At 34.7% G+C, this 14,577-nt stretch overlaps 1 protein-coding gene across 3 annotated transcripts in view; it reads left to right on the top strand.

The window, feature by feature from the left end:
• Positions 1 to 14,577, top strand: part of LOC145261225 (protein retinal degeneration B-like) — a 633,753-nt gene that overhangs the window by 100,690 nt on the left and 518,486 nt on the right. The window contains exon 1 of one of the 3 annotated variants that reach the window (XM_080119585.1): positions 10,897 to 10,933. The exons of the other annotated variants lie outside the window; for them this stretch is intronic. The gene's annotated coding sequence lies outside the window, so the exon portion shown is untranslated. Of the gene's footprint in view, positions 1 to 10,896; positions 10,934 to 14,577 lie in introns of those variants that run through there. 3 annotated transcript variants of the gene reach the window in all.

Raw genomic sequence — 14,577 nt, 5'->3', positions numbered from 1 at the left:
AAATATGTTAAGGCCTTGGGGACTATTGGGGCTAAATGGGCGGGGGGGGGAGTCAAATGATGGACTTCGTCATTTCTTTTTTTTGCATGGTGCAGAACTCAAATTTACATATGTTAAGGCCTAACTAAAACTGCACTGTTTATTCAATTTCACCAGGATTTGACGTCACCTATGGACTTTGGTGGTTAAGGGAGGGGGGATGCAAATGCTGAACTTAGTCATTTTTTTTATGCCTCGTTCACTGTGTACTCAGGGGGATCCTGCATGCGTCACTTGTTTCAAAGGATTCCAATGATAAAATAATAAGCCCAAGATGTTAACTCGAAAGTATCGTGCAGTTATTATCTAATAAAAACCCCACAAATGCTTTTATTGAAAAAGTTTAAAGTATAATGACTACAGTTTTCGTCATATTGGCCTCTTAATAAAGTTTTATTTTCTTAAATCTAGTTAGAAAAATCAATAAAAATTTTAAAAATCAATTAAAATTTTAATTAAATTCCTCTATTAAAAAGACAATGAAAATTTTAATTGAATTTCCAACATATTTGTTCGAAAATAAATTCTCATGTGTTACAGCTATTAAAACTCAGTATCAGTCGCTTCATCTTCCTTAAATCCAGACAGGAAGATTATCTCTATATATACCCATAAAATTGTGTTTATTTCTCGCCCTGACATTAATATTAAAAGCCTATTTTTTTTTCTATTAAAAATTATTCAAACAAACTTTCTTAATATACTCACTCCTGGATATGCAAGAATCTTCATGAAGATTAACTAATTTGCATATTCCTTTGAAAAACCAATGTTAATTATTTTTATAACTTATTAGATAGTTGGTTTTATTTAACTATTATGCTTAATTCTATCTATGCATAGTTTCTACATAGTGCATAATTGCGTAGAGTTTAGGATGAAAACATTCTTGAACACATATATTTTTATTATTAAATATTATTTTACATGCATAAAAGTATACCTGTAGACATGCATGTTTCTGGCTCTTAGCCATCGCCAGCAGAGGTTAGGATCGAACTCATGACACTAGGATACTTTTATGCACGTAAAATAATATTTGATACTAAAAATAAATAAATACATTCCATAAAAAATAAGGCTGATCTATTCATATATATTTATGTATGTATCTATTTATATATATATATATATATATTGCTCAATTTGTATGTCACATCTGTTTCAAGATGTGCAAATCAGCGGCAGGACTGCAGAGTCATCTAAGATGGCATGGACGAAGAGATGGGAAGAACTCAATGTGATGGTGATCATCTGGAAAGATGCAGCAATCATGATATATATATATGTGATTTTATCGATGTGTGTATGAAAAATATCTAGAAAACTTCTCTCTAAATATTTCATCTACAGATTTTAAACTTAATATATAGGGTATTTGGACATCGAGAACATTTTCGAATTGGTTTTCAGCAGGAGTAAATCGACTATCGTCTGAGCATATATATTGTTTTTTAGTTTAAAGTCGCTTAATTTTAGCCATTTTTATCCACCTGGCCATAGCTCAAACGGTAAAGATAAAAGCTGACGCGCTAAATAACAACTATGGCTTGAGCGCTGAATGATTTGTGATTGCAGCTGATGGGACCCAAGTCATTTTTTTTAAACTTTTGAAATCATTACTATATATATATTGGGTACAATGCAATAATCAGTAGAGAATTGGCTCTATAATAATAAATACAAAACCTGCATGAATTAAAATATTTTATTTAAGCATATTTTACGACAGGGCAACACCAGGCGGCCTGCTGCAGTTATTAAAACTCGGTATTAATCTCTTCATCTTCATAGAATCCAGACAGGAAGAGATATATATATATATATATATATATATATATATATATATATATATATATGAATGAGAGAGAGAGAAATAAAAGAACAAACCAAGTTATGTGTTTCAACGTTTTGTTTTTATTGCGAGACTTCCTCTGGATGAGGCCCTGTCGGTGGGGCATTAGAATACGCCGACTGCCCTCCTGCAGAGGGTAAAAGTCCCTCAATGGGGGTCCTGGATATGACCTTAAACTATATCCGATGGTGAGGCCCCAGCTTGCGGGCTCTGGGGAGTGTGGAGCCACCCTTTAATTGCCATTGCTCCCAGGTCCACTCTGACTCAGAGTGGTAGTACCTGTTAGGGTCCCAACTATGGGTTAAATAGAAAGTGACTTGCAAAAAACAAATATATTCTATTAAAAAAATTTTCTCCAAAATCAACGGATTTGCCATTAAATAACCTGAAAAGGGTTGATATGCCGTAAAACAAAAACAAACAACCAACCAATCCTCTGGATGATATATATATATATGATCTTGTCTGCCTGAGGAACGGTTTCTACCAAACTCCTCTGTCAATTTATGATCTACAAACTTGAAACTCGATATATAGGAGATTTAGACCTGTGGAACAAATTCGATTTCCTGTCTTGTTTATTTTCTGTTCTGTACGTGTCGTCGCCTCTCACATTGGTGGCTACCGGGGTGGGGGTGCACGGGTTCACAAGTATAAAAACATAAAACTCAAAACACAAAACTGAGAGAAACAAAAGACTCCAACACAATCTATGGGTATGAGGAACAACCCTCTAAACGCTAAGGTTCATATTTACGTTTTCTATCAAGGTCATGTTGTCAGTTGATGTCAGCTCATTTTGGTTTGAAGTCACAACCTATGCTCAATTTCACAAACTGCAAACTGTCCTCACATTGGGCAGTAAATACCACCATATATAAATAGCAACGAGGGGGGGGGTGAACCTAAGAAGGCAAAAAGGAAGACCAACAACGAGATGGAGGGACTACCTGATACAATACATGGGTCCCACATGGCAGCGAATAGCTCGGGACAGAGATAGCTGGCTGAAGTCCAGAGAGGGGTTCCTCATTGGGTGATAAAACCCTTATTGATTGATTGAAGTACCTATAAATGCCAAGTTGGTGGACATAAACAGTGAGTAATCAGAAAGTATTCAACGACAGGAAGTCAGAATGTTTTTTTTTCTTTTTTCTTTGTTAGAATAATTTATGTCCTCCGTTCACTCTTGCAACTCGTTCATCCACTTAATACTTAATCGCCTTTTGGAGTCCCTTTCCCTACGATTCTGATGCATAAATAAAGCCAGGAAATCAATCGACTGTTTAATGTTCCAATTTAGACGTCAGAAAATAAACGGTACAATAAAAGACGTTATTTTTAATCCATTTCTATTCTTATGATCCGCTCTTTGAAAATCTCCGTTTCCAATCATTTCCATGCGTCTTTAGAGTTCAAATCCCAAATCTATTATTATCGACTATGCATTAAAATTTCATGAAAGATATGAACATGCAAATCTACTATTTAATAATAAATTAATTTCATCGACATTTCTTGTGGTTAATGTTGGCCGTGTGGCTTGTACCCTGTTAATAGTCAGAGATGGCTTCGTGGCCAGGTTTGAATCTCCTGACCGGCTATAATCGTAACTCCCTGCACTGATGGTTCCAGAAAGGATGAAACGCTAGTGTCTGTAGGTATTTAGAATGTGGAGAAAGAAGTGGCTTACCGTTAAAGCGGCTGCGCGTTTGTGCCTGCAGAGCACAAATTGAGAATCAAGATGGCGCCCGCAGGCTTTTATGTGGAAAAAAGTCTCGGGGAATCTCGTACCCTAGTTCCATAAATAATGAGGAAAGGAAAGCGGGAGGGCAGACGATTTTTAGTCACTAAAGTGGACGGACGTGTGTAAAAGAAGAGGTAGAAGAAAAGAGTGTGGTGAACGAAACAAACAACGACTCGGTTGAAAGTAGAGTTGTAACGAACACATAGAAATTATTATAGTAATAATTATATACACACACACACACATATATATATATATATATATATATATATATTTTATTACCGTGTTATCTTTTTAGTTACACATGTTTCCGTTACTGAATCATATTAGCAATAGTACTAAGCACCTTCTTCAAGTCTTCATTATTTACCAGTTCTGCTATATATATATATATATATATATATATATATATATATATATATATTCAATTATATTTCATCTTTTATTTATACTAATCCTTTAATGTATGAAGTTCAGTGTAACTACAGAGCATGTACAAATAAATGAAAAAAAAGTCTATATTCCAAATTTTTGGAATATATTTGCGTTTCGTCATAAGTTAGTATATTTTTCTTTCCTTTTTTTCATTTATTTATTTATTTATTTTAATATAGAACAGATTCTGGGCAAAAATCCACACTTCTTCCATCTGTGCCAAAGGTCTTTTCTGCTTTAGTGTAAACAGAAAAATCACCATATTTGCAAACGTTTGTGAGTCCAGTGAATCTTTGTTACACGCGTGATGTGTTACGAAATTAAAATTGATAAATTTATTGAGAAAGTCTATTAAAACCGTATTATTTGGATCCTTCGAATTACTGTTCTCATCTTGGGTTTTATTTTCACAACGTTTCGGTCAATGTAATCTACAACCTTCTTCAGGTGTAGCTTGTTGAACTCGGCAATCTTTGTCAAACTTGAGATTCTGCATGGAATTTCAAACAAAACCCATTATTCCAGAATTTTATTGCCTCCCCACGAAGGCAGTTAAATACAAGATCGGGTTTTAATGTGGGGGGGGGGGGAACCAGCTGCCCAAAAAGGGAACTCTGGTTAGTAACTAATATTTCAACTTATACGTCTGAAAATAAGCGGAACAATAAAGGACATTATTATTAATCCATTTCTATTCTTATGATCCGGTTCTTTGAAAATCTCCTTTTCCAAGCATTATCCATATCCTTGCTTCTTTACAAACCCGAATCTATTATTATCAAATATGCATTAATATTGCCAAGAAAGATATACTATGGGTAACCTTGTAACAGGAGTTCTTTGATCCTCACTGATTGGTTGGGAATTTTGTCGGCAGAAATAACTGTTCATTAACCGATATTCACATTATAGAATGAGGTCCATGTTTGAATAAAAAAGTTTAAGTTGCACTTAAGGGTCAGAGGTGACTCCAGACAGAAGTCAAAAAAACTACATGACTTTTCTGAATTTTTGAGATGAGGATCGGTTTTTCATATTATTTGGATTCTTCGGACTATTATTCTCATCTTCAGTGTCATTTTCACAACATTTTGGTCGATGTAACCTTTGACCTTCTTCAGGTGTATCTTGTCAAACTCAGAAATTTGAACAGCATTTCAAACGGAACCTTTTATTTACTTCAGCGGTAGCATGCTCTTGTTCCGTCAGCCATATCTGGATAGAGGTCCTAAGTAATTCACAATTGTATTTTTTTGTTACTCACACTGAGAATTGAACCATGAACCCTCAGGAGAATACTTTTACAATTGATTTTTGCCAAGTATTCTAACCACTGTGCCATGGGTCCTTGCAGACTTTTGTGATCCTGATAAGTTAAGAAACTAATACTATTGTACAGTTTGATGCTTTCTGGTCCTAGCTGCTGGAATTGGACGCTTTCTTGCCATGTTATCGTTGGTGTTGATGGCTACTCTCCAAGCATTACGATCATTGACTAAATGCTCTGTGATATTCAGAGTGTCGAGGTCAGGGTTGATGTCTAACCATCGCTCCTTTGCCCGGCCATGGTATTTGCCTCTGACATCAAAGGGCATCAGTCTATATCTCTTCACATGCCGAAACCATCTCAGTCTTCCATGCCTCAGAATAACTTGTAGGTAATCTATATATCTATAAAAGTGAAATTGTCTGTGTGTACATTTCCCTAGCAAACTACTCTGTCAATTTTCGGTCTACAGACTCGAGATTTGACATAAACTGAATAATTGGCAAAAATTTTTTGATTGAATAATTATTTGATCTTTGGTAGATTTTTAAAGAGAGACTCCATCAAAAAAATACTCCTTTTCGTTTTGGCCGTGCCTACTTTAATTCTCATCTTTTCTGTGGAAATATATTTTCTTATAATATATACCAATCCTTATTTAAGAAGCTCAATATCATTACAGAGCAAGATAGTGAATAAATGACAAAAGCCTATATTCCAAAGTTCATGACGTTGATCATCTTATAATTTATTCCTTTAATTCAGTTAACATTTACAATTCTTGACAGAATCTGTTTTGCCTTCAGCCCATCAGAAGAAACAGCAACAATCAATCCGTCAAAAGGAAATAAAGTGCATTTTGACATGATTACAATCCGAAAATTGGAAGAGAAGCTGTAAATACCTTATGTTTCCATTATGCCATTTTGAATGCACACACACATTGCTCTTCATTATAGGGTGGAAGATAATGTTGGGCAATCAGACTTGCTCAACAGCAACATATTACAAACATATTAAAGAACATTGTTGTTCTAGTTATACTTGCAAATTTTATAAAAAAAATAAAGACATGCAATATTTTTTTTTAATCCATTTTTAGATGCTTTCTTTTTTCTTTTTTTAATTTGATGCTTACGTTATTTCTTACAGGATTGAGCCTTTGGACTGAGACAATGTTTAACCGGATATTAAAAAGTAATGCATGACTGATATCTTGGTATGCTATCCTACTGGTTACGTTCCACATTTCAGATAAGCCTTATCAAGGATGGACAAACATTGGAATTTTGGCACGCTTCTCAACAATTTTGCAAACATTGTAGAAACGTGTCAACAATTTGCAAAGTATTTGGTCGAAATACTGTCGTCAGTTCAGAGATGATTTTTGAAATTAAAATACAAGGCAGTGTTACTCAGGTTTTCTAAAAGATTTCATTTTTATCCTCAGGGAAATAATGCTTTCAGAGGATGTAACTAACTCATGTTCAAATTGACTCGCCAACCACGTGATGCATATCAAGCTGGTTTTACTTTGATATAAACGCCAACAACATTCAAGTTTCTACTCTAGGGGCCATTACTCATGGACCTTAACATCTAATAAAATGAGAAAAAAAAAAAATTAAAAAAGTCTTCTATGATTAGTGTGGATTCAACCGAAATTCTCAGAAAAAAAAAAAAAAAATTTTTTTCATGTAATTAGAAAGGTTTTACAGAATTTCTGTAGGTTAATTATCAGTTCAAAGATAGTAATTGTCTGTATTTTTTTTGAGATTGTTGGACTGACTAAGAATTGTCCTAGTGACATATGGCCGAGTGGTCCTAGTATAAAAGTTTACAGTTACCCAAAGGTGCTGAGTTCAATCCTGAACGAAGGCAGTAAAAAGTAACATTCAAAACAGAGAATCAGCAACTATGTCCCAGAACCTAGCTGGAGTCCGAACACGGTACCCTCGTAATAATAATAAAGGGTTGGGTTCGAGACTCCTCACAAACGGTTCCCCAGTTCGATACAAAACACCTGATGAAGGCCGGAGGGCAAAACGGCCGAAACGTTGTGACGATTACAACCAAGATGAGGAAGTCAGTCCGACAATCTCAATCACAGTTCAAAGATGTTTTTGGAAATCAAAACACAAGACGCACAATTACTCGGTTTTCAATAGTTTTCATTTATTAACCTTACGAAATACTGCTTTTAGAGATGTGATAAACTCCTATACAAGAATTTCTGCCTAAATGATCTAAACCGATCTTGAAGACTTCTTCCTTTATCCATTTTTTATATTTATGGTGTCACATATTGTTGAATTCCACAGAGAGAAACACCAGGTTGCATCTTACTCCTGGTATCTATGCAATTCAGCTGCTCTCCATAGTAGCTATTTCATACCAAAATCAGACCGATAGTGTTGGGCATGTTGGTGATGACATGTTCTCTGTCAGTCTGAGGTATGATCCTGTGCAATTCTAGAAGGTTCATTCTTCCAGGCTTTGCCTTGTCACCCTTTTAGGGGTTAGTTTACTGCTGATGATTTAAGTCACCCTTACCAGGAAATGCTGACAGAGCTGCCCTGACAGTTTTTTTGGATAGTCAAAGTGCTCTCTCTAGAGGATTGACTTTTTGAATCCCACTTTATTGGCCTTGTTTCTAATCTTCCAGCCATGGGAGGCGGATAAATAGAATCCATGCAGTTCAGTTCAAAGGCTCTACATATGGTTATATAATTTCTTATGCATTTGAATATCGTCTTGCTCTGCCTACCATACTCTCTAGTGTCTGTGATCTTCAAATCTGTAATTCAAAAGGTAGTCCACTGTACATGTATGTATAATACCATGTGTTCCCCCATTTGACAACCATCGACCTCAGCATTCTTTCCGTGATCTCTTTTATCTTCTCTTCTGTGTCTCTCACATGGGCTACTGTGCAGCCGTCTTTGTCATATTGAGTATTTAAATATAAAGTGAAACTAAATACATAATTATTATATGTGGATAATACGTTGCTATTGATTATTGATGAAAATTGGCAGATGAAATATTGCTTCGGTCTGACTTCAAAAATCCAATATAATAACATTATATATTAAATAATTATTACGTCAAATATTTAAAATAGGTTTTGTTTTCTAGACATGAATAAAACAAAACATACACTATGGTTTGGATTCGTATTCTGCCTGACAATTGCCTTACGTAAACTCAATTAGTTACTCTAGACCAGTGGTTCTCAACCTTTTTTTACTCAGGGACCCCTTTTCCCTTTTTATCATGTTGGGACCCCTTCAGAACTATTGGTCATAAGATAATCTTCTATTTTTCACTAATATAAATTTTGAGGTTTTGATAATCAAAGAAATATTATATAATTAAGCTTTATTTTTAAATGAAAACTAACTTAATGCAAATAAAGTATTCTACAACAACTATAATAATTATGATAATAATGATAATAAGTAATAATAATAACAATCTAAATTAGAGTGATAATAATTCTTTACCAATACATGTATATATTATATATATATATATATATATATATATATATATACACAGCTGGTAATACAATTACTGCAGTTCATAATATCTAACTATATATATTGCTATTCATTTTTATAAAATTTTCGACAAATAAAACACATGTTTAAAAACAGAGTGCAAGGTAAATGTTTGAGGTAAACCTGGTAAATAGAAATATTATAGTTAAAATAACTTGAATGATTGAAAAAAAAAAAACTATACAAAATTACAGTAGAAATTAAAGTTTTAATAATAAAAATTATTCTGAGTTGGTTTTCTTCATGGACCACCAAAATATCGTTGTGGACTCCCATTCTGTTATGTTTTGCCTGTGGACCCCCAGAAATATTCCATGGACCCCTAGGGTCCATGTGGACCCTGGTTGAGAACCCCTGCTCTAGACCATTTAGGTGCATATGGTGCATGCCATTTTATCGGATTGATTGATGGGGTGCACAGTGGCTCACAAATATAAAAAACAAAACAAAACACAAACCCTCAAAATGCTGCAAGTATAAATTGCACTTTGGGTGTGTGCGTGACACCATCGACCCATTGAAAGCTAAGGTCAGCATCTACATTTACTGTCAAGGCTGTGTTTGTCACTTAGTGGGTCAATTAATTTCCCCATTTCCTTCGAGCCACAGCCTGTTTTCAACTGAATCCAACTCACAAGTGTCCTTGGCTATAACTCTTGTCAACCATCGTAAACATAAACCTGTCCACAAACTACTCCCAACCATTGTAAAATTGTTGCAACGAGACTTTGTAGCCTCGTAGGAGATGTCCTTTTCTCTTCCTTGCAACCTCTATTTCACAGAAGAGATGTTGCGAGTTTGTCTCTGATGTATCGTTATTTTCATGGAAGGTGTTCAACTGAGCTTCAATCTATGGTCCCCTCTCGCCAAACTTTCACAAGAAACACTCGTCTAGCTGTACACACTATCAATAATTCCCCCCACTCTTTATCTGTGCCTAAACCTAAACATAGATTCCATGAATAAAGCTTCTTTCTTAGAACTGCACGCCTGTGGAATTGTCTTCCGTTTTCCTGCTTTCCGGCTGACTACAATATAACGTAAATAAGTTCTTGATGAGCCGTTCTATATAAGTTATCAAATTTACCAAATTTTCATTACTAATGATTACTATATTTTCCAATGTCTACTGTACACTCTTTAACCCTTATCCTTGAGTGGCCTCTTGGCCTTGATAAGTGGTGATGCCTATGTAAAAAAAAAAAAAATGACATTAAATTTACAAGGATTTTTCAGTTCTCATAAGGAACAGAAGACAAGTAATAAGTAGGTCTATGACAACAGCATATTCTTTTCATTGTTTTGACTCTCAAGTATATATCCGACACAGTTAGACAGTTAATCAACTGAGAACCACATCACTATATAAAAGCATATAGGATATCAACGGATACACAGTCAAGTCAAAACAATGAAAAGAATATGCTGTTGTCCTAGCCCTAGTAATAACTGACTCACTTTTCCGTCTTGTAACAGCATTTGCATACACTTCCAGAACAACAGATATTTATTTACGGGTACTTCCAGAATAACGCTTTGTTTCTTGTTCAGAAGTCTTGTCATACTCCAATGTGCTTATCAAGACTCTGGCGTGTCAAACTTTAGGACACGTCTTTTCCTTTCGCGAGCCATGTGTGTAACGTGTCTATTTCCGCTCTCTCGTGTCTCAAGCATGTCTCGAATACCTCTAGAAAACCTCTTTGCTGAACATGTCTGACCTTTTTATCTCTACTGTCACAGCGTGCAGCTGGCTTGGTCACTTGCATATGGCTGTGGCTGCTGCTGCTATGATACAAGCATCCGGGCTCTATTACATAAATGATCTATCAAAATAAATTGATACCCTTGTTTTGCAGAGCTCTATGTGTCCATATTGAAACATTTTTTTTTTATGATGAAAATAAAATGTTTGGTTTGGGATATACAGTTTAAATTTTAAAAATTGTAATTTAAAGACTTAATTGTATATTTTCATTTGTTTTCAGGTATGTTGGTTTTGTATTCTGAAGGTTTTGGTCTAATCACAGGTAAGGTTTTATATTCTTTGAGCTCTTTGGAAAACTTTATCGACAAATGGAAAATACCACATTACACTCTTTGTCTCTCTTGAATTGGAAGCCATGTTTAATTTCAGAAGAGTTTCCGATGTGTACCTATTCTATACCACTCCCGGAGATGAAGAATTTTCAGTGCAGCTGTTCTATACAAGTTCTGCACTTTATAATTCTGCAGCCAAAGAGCGAAAGATCCTTACCATGTTGATACGAAAAAATATCTCCCAATCTTTAAGAGATAATACTCCCATAATTAATTATATAAAAAAATATTCTCTCTCTCTTCCTGTTTCTCTCTTTCTTTTTCTCCCCTCTCTCTTTCTTTTTCTCCCCTCTCTTTCTTTTTCTTTCCTTTCTCTTTCTTTTTCTCTCACATTCTTTTTCTCTCTTTTTCTCTTTATTTCTTCCTTTTTCTCTTTTTCTCTCTCTTTCTTTTTCTGTTTTCTCTTTCTCTTTTATTCTCTCTTTCTCTCTTTCTCTTTCTTTCTCTCGTTCTCTTTTTTCTATCTTTTTCTTTCTTTTTCTTTGTTTAATTCTCTTCTCCTTTCTTTTTCTCTCTCTCTCTTTTTTTTCTCCCTCTTTTTCTCTTTATTTTTCTCTCTCTCGTTTTCTTTCTTTTTGTCTCTTTTACTCTATTTGATGCAACTTTTTCCTAGTCCAGGGGTTAAACGTTTTTTTTTTTTTTAATATTTTACAAGCTATATCTTCAAATTCCACTCTGTATGACTAAATTCTTCTTATAAGGTGAGGCACAAGAAGAAAATGCTTATCGAAACGTAAGAGGCAAACTTGAAAGCTGTGTAAATCAAGATGGAAAGCAGTTTGAGCGCTTGCATTGATAAATATATATATATATATTTTTTTTGCATGGAGGTCAGCACTTATCAAGGCCCGGAAGCCACTCAGGGATAAGGGTTATTGCGTGTACAGTAATCAATGGGATAGTATTGTAGTAATCGTTAGTATTGGGGATTTGATAAAGTGTCTTACTTAAGGGGGCGTTTCATCAGATATTTGTTTATGTGGAAGACATCCAAGTTGTTGTCAGGTGGGAAACAAGCAAACGGAAGAGAGTTCCACAGGCGTGCACTTCTAAGAAAGGAGCTTTGTTCATGGAATCTACGTTTTGATTTAGGCACAGATAAAGAGTGGGGAAAATTAATGAGAGTTGTTTCAGCTAGACGAGTGTTTATTGTGAAAGATTGGCGAGGGGGGGGGGCGAGAGATTGGAGCTCGGACGAGTGCTTGCCATGGAAATAACGATAAAACAAAGACAGGCTCGCAACATCTCTTCTCTGGGAGAGAGGTTGCAGGTAAGAGAAAAGGGTATCCCCGACTAAGCCACAACAAAATCTATTTTGTACTTTGTCAAGGCAGGATAGGCTGTTTTTAGCAGCTCCTGCCCAGATGTGGCAGCAGTACTTCATCCTTGGACGTACTTGGCTTTTATGTAGATAGAGAATTTCATCAGTAGTGAGATATCTTCTGGAGCGGTAGAAGGATCCCACCATTCTTCCATTTAATATTTATTAATATATTTCTCTTATTACATATAGTTGTATGTATATACGTGATCTCTAAATACATGTTTTTTTACTGTCCACCTACTTTTGACTCACCCTGCATATAAATAAAAAAACAAGAAAAATTGATAATGAAAATAGAAATTGAATAAATTACAATATCTATTAATTCATCAACAAGTCAAACAAAAAATTATAATAAAGAAAAATCCTTAACCCATGGATATTCAAAGATAGATTCTTTTCATCAAAGGATAATCATTAGTAAAAATGCAGGTTATATATATATATATATATATATATATATATTTGTGTGTGTATTACAAAAGATCAGAGAAAAGCTTCGATACTGTCGGTTACAAATCCTACACAAAGGGAACTAGTCTCTGGTCATCTATGTTGAACTCTCTTCTCCCTGTATTTATATCTACCTTCCCAAGGAGATGATACCGATTTTTTTCTGATCTTTAGCACATATATAAATAAATATTACGATGTTATATTGATTTTTCTTTATAATCACATACTTTGACGGAGTTCTCTCTCACAAGCCTTACACAGAAATGTGTGTGTGTGTGTGTATATATATATATATATATATATATATATACTAGCAAAAGTACCCGTCGTTGACTGGGTTCAAAAACAGCCTACAGAAAATGGACTCTGATTTATGAAAGTATGATAGGTTATGAAAAGGAAGGGTTGTAATGAGATAGCTTCGAATTTGGGGGTATCAAAACCAAAGCAAAATATGATGAAAGTAAAAATAAAATAGATAAACCCTATCATTTATTATACCATACCTGTTCACACCGAAACACTTATCACAATATTCTGTGGATCTATATTAAAAAACCTTGTTAAACTTTGTGACATATTTCCATTCTATGGAGGTCAGACGCGAACGAGCACCCTATAATTTTATTATACCATATTTCTTCAAACTGAAACATAATTATCAAAGTATACTTATGCAGATAGATATGAAAAGTCTTTATTAAAGTTTGTGCCTATTTCCATTCTATGGAGGCCAGGCGCGAACGCAGACCCCACAATTTTATCATACCATCCCTATTTAAGTTAAAACATACTTATCAAAGTATTATGTACATCTATATCAAAAACACATGTAAACGTTTTTTTTTTTTTTAATTTTTAAATTTTTTATTTCCATACTTTGTGGACAAGGCGCGTACGCAGACCCCACAATTTTAATGAATCATTATTATGCCAGATCAAACATACCCATTCCTGTGTCTCGATACATCTTCTATCATTATATGTGATCAGTTTTCTATAATAGTCAACCATATACGAGCCTATTTGTGACCAGACAGACACACAGACGTTCAGCTTTATATTATATATATATATATATATATATATAATACTAATGAGGTGTGGTTCTGGATATGACCTTAAACTATATTCGATGATGAGGCCCCAGATTGCGGGCTTTCGGGAGTGTGGAGCCATTGTTTAATTACCATTGTTCCCAGGTCCACTCTGACCCTGAGTGGTAGTACCTGTTAGGGTCCCAACTTTGAGTTAAATAGAAACCGACTCGAAAAAAAATATATATCTTGTATCAAAAAATTTTTCTTCAAAATCATTGGATTCGGCACAAAATAAATTAAAAAGGGTTGATATACTGTAAAACGAAAACAACCAAACCAAACTACTGAGGTGTAAAAGCCAGTCAAGAACAAAGGTTAATTTTTTCAGGCCAACAGTGAGACAACACCTTGAGAATGGGAGATGATGATTAAAATATGGTATGATTTGATTATTTCAGAGAACATTGAATGTGAAAACTGCCATGTTGTAGTCAGCTGAGAAGCAGGCCTATTGTATTATGTTCCACAAACAGATAGCTTTTGGAAAGCAACCTTGTTCATGGAATATAGCCAGCTTGGCAGTAGCTCTGCAGTATTATATTCCACAAATTAATAGTTCTTGGAAAGAAACTTTGAAATTCCGTGTAGTTTTAGGTACACCCCACAGGCGGACAGCTTAAGGAAAGAAACTCTGCTCATGGAAGTTTCGTTTAGTTTTAAATACACAGAAAGAAAGGGAAATTATTTACAATGG

Source organism: Euprymna scolopes, chromosome 37 (assembly GCF_053919585.1).
Source record: "Euprymna scolopes isolate OS-2025 chromosome 37, ASM5391958v1, whole genome shotgun sequence".
In the NCBI taxonomy this organism is placed as follows: Eukaryota; Metazoa; Mollusca; class Cephalopoda; order Sepiida; family Sepiolidae; genus Euprymna; species Euprymna scolopes.
Note: the sequence above shows the minus strand (reverse complement) of the source record. Positions and strands in the feature narration are given on the sequence as shown.